Below are 12,109 nucleotides of genomic sequence, written 5' to 3'. Positions count from 1 at the left end.
AGTTCCTGGAAAGTGTTTCAAGGTTATTTCCTTCAACGATGGAATGCTTCTTAGAATCGTATTTGGCAACGATCTGAGAGTTTTCATCATAATGTCCTTTTCAGGAATAGTCTTACCCAACACAAAAGATGCATTAACAATTTCAGACACTTTCTGATTAAACTCATCAAAAGAATCTTCATCAGCCATACGAAGGTTTTCCCAATCAGAACATAGGTTCTGAAGCCTAGCTTCTTTTTCAAAGGAATTTTCTTTGAATACAGTTTCTAAGATATCTCAGGCTTCTTTAGACATAGTGCACGTAGTCACATGGTGCATGTATGTAGCATTTAAGCCGTCAGAATTTTTCTTTGCAGCAAGGATTTCGTCAGGCTCATATCTACCAATATCCTTTGGAACAGTTACATCGTCTTCTGTAATAACCGGAGGATCATAGCCATTAACTTCACAAACCCATGTTTGAAAATCACGCGCTTGAAGAAAGGCACGCATATCAATTTTCCACCACGATTAATTTGAACCATCGAAGACTGGTGGTACGTTTATAGAGATAACACTTATGTCCATAAAGTCAGATTGCTACATACACATACTTATGAGGTCTTAAACGTGTTTTCCTGCTCTGATACCAATTGAAAAACCGGGGGTCTAACAACCACACCCAATATTTCGTTTAGGAAATCTGCATGGAGTAACTCCAATATATTTCCAAGAGAACCAACTAGACAGTCAGACTTAATCACAAAAAATACATCCAATAATTATATCTCAATTTCGCAAATCAATCTGCAATCGAACAGATAGAAATCTGTGATCCTGATTTATATAAGAAATAACTTGGATGGTACCAAATACCAATATCCAAGTGTCAATCAATTTATATCAACAACCATAGGTTGTATTATCTAATTGATTGAACTACGCATAACCTGTGATATTTCAATTATATAAAAATATAATGCGGAAAAGAAATAATACATACACCAGAAATTTTGTTAACGAGGAAACCGCAAATGCAGAAAAACCCCGGGACCTAGTCCAGATTTGAACACCACACTGTTTTAAGCCGCTACAGACTCTAGCCTACTACAAGTTAACTTAGGACTGGAATGTAGTTGAGTCCTAACCAATCTCACACTGATTAAGCTACAGTCGCGTTCCTTACGCCTCTTGAACCACGTCGGATTCTGCGCACTTGATTCCCTTAATTAGCTGGTCTCACCCACAACTAAGAGTTGCTACGACCCAAAGTCGAAGACTTGATAAACAAATCTATCTCACATAGAAAAGTTTATTGAATAGATAAATATGTCTCCCACAGAAATACCTACGAGTTGTTTTTTCGTCTTTTGATAAATCAAGGTGGACATGAACCAATTGATACACCGGACTTATATTCCCTAAGAACAACCTAGTAATATCAATCACCTCACAATAATCTTAATCGTATGGAAGCGAAACAAGACATTGTGGAATCACAAACGACGAGACGAAGATGTTTGTGATTACTTTTTTATCTTACCTATCGGAGATTAAATCTAGAGCAAATCTTAGAGAAGATAGTACTCAACACAATAGAACAAAGTAAGACCAGAACACACAACTACAGAGAAAATAGTTGGGTCTGGATTCAGAATCCCAATGAAGTCTTTAAATCGTTAACCTATAATGGTTTTAGGAAAAACCTAGGTTAAAGGAGAATCGACTCTAGTCGCAACTAGTATCACATAGGAGGTGGGGGATTAGGTTTCCCAGTTGCTAGAGTTATCCCTTATATAGCCTTCAAATCAGGGTTTGCAATCAATGTTACCTTGGTAACAAAGCATTCAATATTCACCGTTAGATGAAAACCTGATTAGAGTCAAGCTAATATCTTTCAACCTTTAGATCGAACTTAGCTTGTTATACACAAATGAAATGTGACTTCATTTAGGTACGAATAACCGTACCCAAACGTGTGCACATAGTTGGATCAACAATAGTTAACTGAAGTTAGCCATATGAACACTTTCATATCAATCTTGTTCATCTTAATCATAACTAGTTCAAATGACTCAAATGAAACTAGTTCCAGAGTTGTTCAATTGTTTATAGGGTACATTAATTAAATGCCCCTATTATAGAGGCCCAACACAAATACCCTCCCTCAAAATAATAATACCCTCCCCTCAAAAACACGGACGGTCAGATTAATATAATGCCCCTAAATAAATATCACGATTATAACGTTGGGGAGACATTTACTACTGTAGCCCTTACAGACGCAGCCAACGATATCTCTCTCCTTCTTCATCTCTTCTCTCTGGTTTTGTAACTGCAGAAGAAGAAAATTTTTGGAATCCAAAATCAAATTCGAAACCGTCGATCAAAACTGAAATAATAAACCGTCAACCTATATAAATCTGAGTAACTGATTTGGTTATCATCATTTTCAGTTTCAAGAAACAAAAATCAGAGAAGAAATGATAGTAAATTAGGTTTACTGATTTTGAAGATTCAAAGACAAAATTGAAAGAGGTAAACACGATTCTCATCTTCTACTTACTGTTATTGATGAATATTTTGGTTCCGATGATGTTTTTTTTAACATTTTGACGATGATTTTATAACCTAAAATCAGATTTATTTCTTTGAAGAAAAAAAAAGTTGTTGCATGTACGATTTATGATCGATTCCTGCTTCTAACGTGTTTGATTTGAGTTGGTATCTATTTAGTTTTGTATCTAATTGATTGATTTTGATTTTAGGTTAGTTGGAGTTGATTTTGAGTTTCAGAAGTTGTAGTTTCATATGAAAGAGGTAAGAAATAATTTCTTCAGTTAATTTTGATTTTCACCCACTTTTTTGTTCTCTGTATGTGTTTGTTTTTCTATATGTGTATGTTGATGTCAAAATTGTGTAAAAAAAAAAGTTTCAGTTGATGTTGATGTTAATAGATGGGATCCACAATTGGAGTTGATACCATAAAATACTTTTTTCTGTGTGTTGTGTAATTTCTTAACAATTTGATGACAAAAATTGTGAAAAAAAAACAGTTTCAGATGATGTTGATGCTAATAGATGGGTCAACAATTGGAGTTGATCCATAAAATTCTTTGTTGATTCTACAATTCTTTCTCAGGAGTTGGTTTTACAGTATTCTATTAGATATGAAACTAGTATCTAAGTCTATATATGAACAGGTTGTGGTAATTGTTGTTAGTGATTCTAAATGAATGAACGAACCTCAACTAATAACTTGCAAAATAATGTTATGTAATATCTGTTTTGGTTATAAAAGAATTTGTTTTGAGGTTTGTTCCGTTTCATGTAAGGATAGATATGCACAAAATTCTCATTGTACCCTCTTCCTTTCATGTATGGATAGATATGCACAAACTGCGGTATAGTTTTTGTTGTTGTTAGTGTCAACAACAGTAGTTGATGCCATATTATACCAGTAACATGGTTCAACAAAAGTAGTTGTTCATATAAAATGGAATCAATAGTAGAAGTTGATACCATTTGATGTATCAACAACAAGAGTTATACAAGTAAATTGTTGTCAACAACAGGAGTTGATCCCATTAGATAAGATCAACAACATATGTTGATCCCTTTTTACTAACTGTTCAACCATTATTATTGTGATTATTGAATGAATAAGAGGGTTGACTAGATTAATGTTGTTTGAAATAGGTGAAAAGAATTAGAAGATCACCAAGAATAAATCCGAAGAGTATAGAAGCAGATGATTCACAACCGATTGATGAAAATTTAGCCCCCAAAAAGAAGAGGGTTAACAAGAAGTTATTGCTTGAAGAACAACAACAGGTTGAAAAAGAAGAAAGAGCAAAAATGAAGAACCACAAGGAGATTCAGAACAAGATGAATCGCAACAGATTAAAAAAGTTAGAGCATCAAAAAGAAAGAGGGAGGACAAGAAGAAGAATAACCAAGAACAGGAAGCAAAGGAAAACAAGAAGAAGAAGAATGAACAAGAACAACTACGTAAAGGAAAGAAAAAGATTGTAATTGAAGAAGAAGAAGACAGAGGAGATTCAGAGGATGAAGAAGTAGAATCAGAGCAAGAATCAGAAGAAGATGAAAAGGAATTAGAGGGAGAAGAAAAAGTAGCCGCAAATGCCAAACCAGAGCAAGAACTAAAAGGTAACAAAAATATACATTTGGTTTATTTGTATGCTGCAATAGAATAAAATTCATTCTATATTAAGTATAAAAATAAATGAATGAGTTACATGTATGTAGGAAGGTCAAGGAAGAACGAAACCAAGTTCAAATCATGTCTGATGTCGTTGATTGAAATGTGTAAATTTCTATACAAACTTTTTGAAGTAGGAGATTCCAAAAATAAGAAGAAGACAATCAATGGGAAGGCACTAAAAGAATGTCCGTTCTATGACTTCATCAGCCCATTCTACACAACAGACATGATTGATATAACGAATGATAAGTGGTTAGCCAAAATCAACCTTGCAATCCAGCTACTTATTGGAGCATTCGATAAGAATACAAACAAATGCAAGTTTGGAAAAAAGGAAGCTGCTTGTGAGTGCTCACTAGAAGCAAGAGATTTTGCGATAATCTTTAAGATAAAAAGGCTCACCGAGAGTGAAGAGTTGAAGAAGTTGCTGAATAAAAAGAATGATGATGCAGTCACTGCATGGTTAAAGAACAAGTTCAGACCAGGGGAAGATGAAGATACCAGTGCTAAAATAACGAAGGCTTAAATTGAGTTCAAACTAAAGGAGGCAGCTAACGATGAGTCTGACCCGCAACATTTTGTGAGACTTTTTTGCTATGTGGCTGTGCACGGTTTTTTTCTTCACAGATGCTGGTTCAACAGGATTACCAAAGCATTGGCTTCCTCATATTTTGAACATGGACAAAGTCTCATGGCCAGATCACATAGTAAAGTATTTTCTTAAATACATTGGAAAGCAGAAGGGAAAGAATGGAAGTGTTCCTGGCTGCACAACTCTACTGCCGGTAAGAAAAGAAGTTCTTTTCATATAATGTTTATTTTTTGAAGATAGTAAAATGCATACTGTATGTCAAACTAAACTCATTGATTCTCTGTATGCAGTATTGGTTCTGCGAACATACAAAAAATACATCCCAAAGAGGTCAAATTTTGAAAGCTCAACTCCAAGATTCCTGAGATGGAGCCAACATGCAATGTGCAAAACACTGGTAAAAGAATTTCAAGAGAAAGTTAAAAAGGGAATAATAGACATGACTTGGTTTACTCATAAGGTAAAAAATTCATTTACTCAATTTATATTTCGAATAGATTTCAGTTTTTATCATGTCAACAAAAGGAAGTTGATACCAGTTTAGGGAGTCAACAAAAAAAATTTGTGTATCAACAATAGAAGTTGATCCATTTTGCATGTATACTGATTAGAGAATTACAGAAATCTACTAGAGAAAAAGATTGATTATGCACATTTATTGTATCTATGTATTTAAATTAGAGCTGGTTCAGATTAGGATAAGGAAAACAAGTGTGATTTTGTTAGAGCACAGCTCAGTCAACCTCGCATGCGTTGCTATCTCAAGCATGTTTGTAGTTGCAGGAAATCCTACAATACACCCCTCATTTAATTTCATTGTTGATCAACTCATTTTTAGGTTTTCACTCTTAATTTTATTGATTAATTTCTAAATGTTCTTACAAGGAAAATAAAGAAATCAAGAATGATCTCTGCTCTCAACTTTCTCTCTCCTATTTACTTGTTTCTTATCTCAAAAAAGATCTCTCCCCCTTTACAACTCGAATGACTATTTATAAGGAAATACATAGTGGATGACAACTAATCTGTCCTTTATTTTCGGGTATGGTTTGCGACATTCTCGCAACCTTACAAATGTTAATTTCGCAAGCTCTCTAATTTTCGCAAGACTATCACATCTTTCTCATGATCCTTGCTGACGTCGTTTCCGAAATTGTTCTGCGACGCTAATGTGCAATACCATTGATAATTTCGCAGAGACATAATTGTTGCGAGATTCTGATCCTACATCTTACCTCTTCTCATATATTTCTCTGCAAAGTAGAGAATGATGTGAGAAATGCCGCAGCTGCTTATCTTTTCATATTCCACATTTATCACACATACTCTCTCTTCCATTTATTTCTTGGCACGTCTTCTGTAACCGCTACTTTTCAAACGCTCACGTCTTTTCGTCTTAATGGTGTTTATTTCTTCGAGTAAATTTTTTTCTTTATATACTCTTATCCCCCCCTTTTTCCACCTTTCTTTTTACTTTCTCTTCTATTTTTATTCTCTCATCTCTGCAACTCTATTATATCTCTGCAAATTCTGCTGCTGTAATTTTTTCTTCCTTCAATCCTTTTACTTTTTATACATTCCCATACTCTATATTCAAACATGGCTCCAAGTAGTCATAGATATGAGAAGAATTTACAAGATGTCCAAAAAGATCTTGCTGATAAAGGTTTTACACTCTCCACAAATTTATCCTTTGATAGACTTTTCTGTGTGAGACAGATCTGTTTATTATCAAGTCTGTGATTTTGGGTTGCAGCAACTCTTGGTTGTGGGTGAGATCAGCTAAGGGAATCAAGTGCGCAGTATCCTGCTGGGATCAGAGGCGTAGGAGTACAACTGTACCTTGGATCGGTGGGAGACTGATTGGGGTTCAACTATAGTCCAGTCCGAAGTTAGTTTGCGTTCGTGATCATCAATTGGAAATCCAACCTTTGGTTGTTGATTGATATTGATTGATCCTTGGACATTGGTCTTTGGTACCATCCAAGTATTCCTTGTATTTGATAAAGACTCGCTATTGTTTTTAGCTTGAGTAAAAATCAAATCAAGAGAGAGATATTAACTCCTTGAGATACTTTTATCTAGATTGAGTCTGATTGTCTAGTTGATTCTCTAGCAAACTATTTCAGAGTTAGTCCATACAGATTGTTAAGCGAAATATTGGGTGGTTTTGTTAGACCCCCGCTTTTTCAATGGGTATCAGAGAAGGCAAACACGTTCAAGACCTAACAAGTCTGTGTTTGTAGCGACCTGACTCTATGGACATAGGTTCTATCTCTATTAACGTACCACCAGTCTTTGATGGCTCAAACTACTCAGCATGGAAAGTTGCAATGTGTGCTTATCTTCAAGCATGTGATTTTCAAACCTGGGTATGTATTGTTAACGGTTATAATCCTCCGGTTAATACAAAAGACGATGTATTTATACCAAAGGATGTTGGTAGTTATAGTCCTGAAGAATCTCTTGCTGCAATGCAAAACTCTTTTGGTTTAAGTGCTATCAGACAGGCCGTTACCCCAGATCTTCAGTACTATGTGGATACTTGCACTAAGTCTAAAGAAGCCTGGGATATCATAGAAACTGTATTTGAAGACAAGTGATACATTTCTAAGAAATATGCCATCAATGGAGGGAACAACCTCAACACTCCTTCCATGAATACCGCCTCTGGACAGGTGACAATTCGTAATCCAAATTTTTTTCAAACATTTGCATTCAATGTTGTTTCCGAGACAAGTAAATCCTCTAACTTATCTTGGGCCGATGAGTGTTGTTCATCCGGTTATCGGTTCAATAAACCGTGGTTAATAGAAAGGATCAAGGATTTCATGAAAAGGAGCGTTAGATGTGATAAACATCCACGGTTAGCTATTGCTTCTAAAGATTCTATGTAAGATAAATCTCCTTGTGTCGACGTCTTGAAAACGTCTGTTGAATGTGAAGTTACAACTCTCGCAGCAGAAACCTCCATACACTCAAAATCTGATTCAGAAATTGAGTCTGACACAGAGATTTTCGATTTCTTGAACAAAGAGGTCCTTCAAGAAAATCTTCAATTAAAAGCTTTATTGAAGAAACTGGAATCTTTAATCCAAGTGAAAGATTTTGAGATAGATTTTCCTAATGATCAACTCACCAGGACCATTTTTCTTAAGGAAAAAAAGATTAATACTCTCAAAGATGATCTTCAACGATTATCTGGAAGTTCTGATAAAATCTCAGCAATGTTATTTGGTCAGAAATCCTTTGGAAACACCAATGGTTTAGGATTTAAGAGCAAGACTGCAGATATCGACAACTATGTTCCTAAGTGTCATGGGAAAACAGAGGATAGCAGTTGTAATAAACAGAAGGCACTTCAATAAGACAAAGGTTCGTCGGGTTGTTCGTTTTTTGAAAATGCAAATCATGTTCAAAACACGTGTTGGAGATTCAAGCAGAGGAACAAGAGAATTTCTAAACTACAAGAGAACATGCAAATGTTGAATCTGGATAATCAAAGGTCGTGCAAAACCAATACTTTCAGAATCAGAAGAAGGAGGAGGAAACCTGTTTTTGCAACAAGCCTTGACAAGCAAAGGGAGCATCTGGCTCACTTTGTCTCTGGCTGAGCTCGGAGACGCCTGCGTCCTCATTCTTAGCTTGAGAGGATTGAGGCTCTGCATCATGTGGCTCAAAATCACTTCTAAAAAAATGCAGTAGAAGCAGTCAACGTATATCTATGCAAAGGAATTACTTCCTCAAGAATGATAAAGAAGAAGTCTATAATCAATGAGTTTTTCAATAACAAGAAGGAGTTTTCTGTAGATGCCCTGAGAAAGATCTACAATACCTAATAAGTCTTCTATTTGGATTAGTTGGAAGAATAACTAGTGCTTTGAATAACGATGATTGTGACTACACATTGCTATTTTTGTTTTCATCTTCTTATGTTATTTTTTAGGTTTATTGGTATTAAATTCTAAAAATATTTGGAGGATGATGTTATTGCAGTATTTTAATGGTTTGTGATATTGCAATATTTGTATGGGATATGTATTGTTTACATCCGTGAACTTGAAGGTCCCATATTGCAGTCAAAAGTAAAGTCGTTCATGAATCGGTATTCGTATTGATGAAAGGACGAATGGACTTTTGACATATACAAAATCTATGCCTATGCAGTCATGTATTTGATGGAAAATAGGATAAAATCTTTTGTTCAACAAGGATAAAGTCTATTATGTCGCTATGATGGAAAATAGAATAGATCCTTGTATGTTATCCACGGTATTGATCTTCATTGATTCATTTTATTATGTTTTACCGTGAAGGCTCCATTGTGTGTCTTATGTTGAGCACCTTACAACTAAGTCAATTTACCATGGCTTTGTTGGTTGTTCCATAAGATGCTATATGTCGAGCATTAGAAACTAAATTAATCAACTAGTTTGGTTATTTAGTTAGTACTCCATAAGTCTTCTTTCTTATGTTGAGTACATGTAAGGTTAAGGTTGTCATATTCTATGATGAACTTAGTCGGGGTTCCATAAGTTCTTTTATGTTCATCCTAAAATAATTAAATTGATTACTTCGGTGATTAGTTTGGTTATTTGTATTCAAATTAGATTAATTATAGGTTCTCTTGTAATTAATCTAGTTGAGTTTTCATATATTCCACAAGTTCTTGTGTTGAGTATATGAAAGGCTACACTATCATGTTCTTTGGTTAATGTAGTCATATATTCCATAAGGTTTTCCTTATGTTGAGTATTTGACTGGTTAAGTTAGTCATCTCCGTGTGATTGACTTAGTCGTAGCTCCGTGAGTTTACTTATATTGAGCATTTTCAATTAAATTAATCATTTCTGTGGTTTGATTTAGTTCCGTATTCTAATTGAATTAATCATGGGTTTACTTGTGGTTAATTTGGTTGAGATTTGGATATAGAAAATCATTCCTAAGGTTTTTGGTGTCCAATAAAAAAACTTCTTTTCTTTCGAAATTAAGGTCGCTCTTGTTGTTCTTTCGGGAATGACATCAAATGGGGGAGAGTTCTTTTGAAATTGTGCTTAATGGTAATATCTTGCGGGGAGTGCGGTTGTGGAATTTTATAGGGGTTATCTTGTATATTAAAACTCCTTGATGAATGTTGTTAGCTTCGGCTATTAGATTGCATCTAAATTAAGTTGGTATGTATTTTTCTTTTGGTCATGAAATGTCTCTTGTGGAAATTTCATTATGATCCCATTCTTGTACCTCTGCCAATTTTATTGACAAAAAGGGGGAGAAATATTGTAGTTCACACTACAAATACATATGGTTTTCGGATCATTATGTAAGGGGGAGTGGTTTCCATGATCGAGATGGAGTATTGACTAAGGGGGAGTGATACATATCACCGTAGTATTATTGTTAAAGTCGTGATACAATTGGACTTTGATGTTATATAATAATATTATGACACCGTATAATAATGATCGAGAATCTCGATTTCTCTCATTGTTATAGCTACGGATCTTCAACAATGATGGTGCTAAACTTAAAACCTTTGGGATCATTGGAGTACTTGGAAGGACGAAGATTTCAAGGAACGTTGAAGATTATACTAGGGAATAGGAGCCACTAAAGTTTATCTTTTTTATATTCCATATGTATTAATAGTTTTGTCACTAAAATTGACAAAAGGGGAAATTGTTAGAGCATAGCTCGGTCAACCTCGCATGCGTTGCTATCTCAAGCATGTTTGTCAATGTTAGTGATCAAAACTATAAGTCTTGATTTCTAACCTACATATCTAAGTCTCGGACTAGGATAAAAAAATGTAGTTGTGCTCAAGGACTTCATGGCGATTCATCATACAACGACGAAGATCTATACAAGGAACCGTGGAACTTCATCAACAAAAAGGTATGTGGATACTTGAACTTATCTATCACTCAAAAGTCTATCTCTTCTATCTCCTACTTCTTATGAGACAAAAGTCGTATGCTATATAAACTAGATCATACACATTTGACATTTCGAGCTGAGCATTCATTGCTTATCTTTTATCTCGAAATCGTGTGTTGGAAAAGTGTTTCGCTTTGATCAAGTTTATCTTCACCTAGTGACGAAAGTCATGAAAAGTTTCAATCACTTTGAGAATTTCTCTGACGTGAATCGGTCTGTGAATAACGACTACATAGCGTCCTCTGAGAATGTCTCAATGATTGAAATAAGAGTTTAGATTACATAACCATGTATTCCTTAAACCAAAGTTTTTGAACTTTGTTGATCAAGAGAAATCGGGAGGATTGTGGAATTGGCTTGCCAAGTCCGCGAACTGTCGGAAGTTCTCGACCGAGAATTTCTGCTGGATTTTCCAAAACTTGTTTGTGTGCTAAGTCCGCGAACCCAGTCTGCGAACTGGCGGAAGTTCTCTTTCCGAGAATTTCTGCTGAGTTTGGAAAACTCAACCGATTAACTTAAGTCCGTGAACTTGTTTGTGAACTTAAGAGGTTATGATCTAAAGATGTGCTCTGAACATGAAACATTAAATTACTAAGGAATGCTTTATGCAAACCGTGGCTATAATGTTCATGAGCCAATTCAATCGAATCGAATCATCTTTGTTTCAATTGTGTCTTGTGTAGTTACATAAGATCTCATAGCAATTGAGCAACTCTTTAACTAGTTCATTTGAGTCAATTGAACTAGTTATGGTGAAGAAGAACAAGGTTAATATGAAATGCTCATATGGTTAACCTTTTGGGTTACTATGTTGAACCAACATACACGTACACGTTTGGGCATGGTTTTCACGTACCTAGTAAACGTCTACCCAAGTGTGTGTGACAAGCTAAGTTTTCGATCTAACAGTTGAGAAATATTAGCTTGAATCTAAATCAGGTTTTCATCTAACGGTGAATAACGATTGCTTTGTACCTAAGGCAAAACCCTGATTTGAAGGCTATATAAAGGAGACATCTAACATTGTGCAAAACTAATCCCCACACGTCTGTGTGCTACTAGTGCGCCCGCTACTAGTTTTGCACAATGCTAGATATCTCCTTTATATAGCCTTCAAATCAGGGTTTTGCCTTAGGTACAAAGCAATCCTTATTCACCATTTGATGAAAACCTGATTTAGATTCAAGCTAATATATCTCAACCGTTAGATCGAAAACTTAGCTTGTCACACACACTTGGGTAGACGTTTACTGGGTTCGTGAAAACCATGCCCAAACGTGTACGTGTATGTTGGTTCAACATAGTAACCCAAAAGGTTAACCATATGAGCATTTTATATTAACCTTGTTCTTCTTCACCATAACTAGTTCAATTGACTC

The sequence above is a fragment of the Papaver somniferum genome, unplaced genomic scaffold, assembly GCF_003573695.1.
Source record: "Papaver somniferum cultivar HN1 unplaced genomic scaffold, ASM357369v1 unplaced-scaffold_35, whole genome shotgun sequence".
In the NCBI taxonomy this organism is placed as follows: domain Eukaryota; kingdom Viridiplantae; phylum Streptophyta; class Magnoliopsida; order Ranunculales; family Papaveraceae; genus Papaver; species Papaver somniferum.
This window is presented reverse-complemented; position numbering follows the sequence as displayed.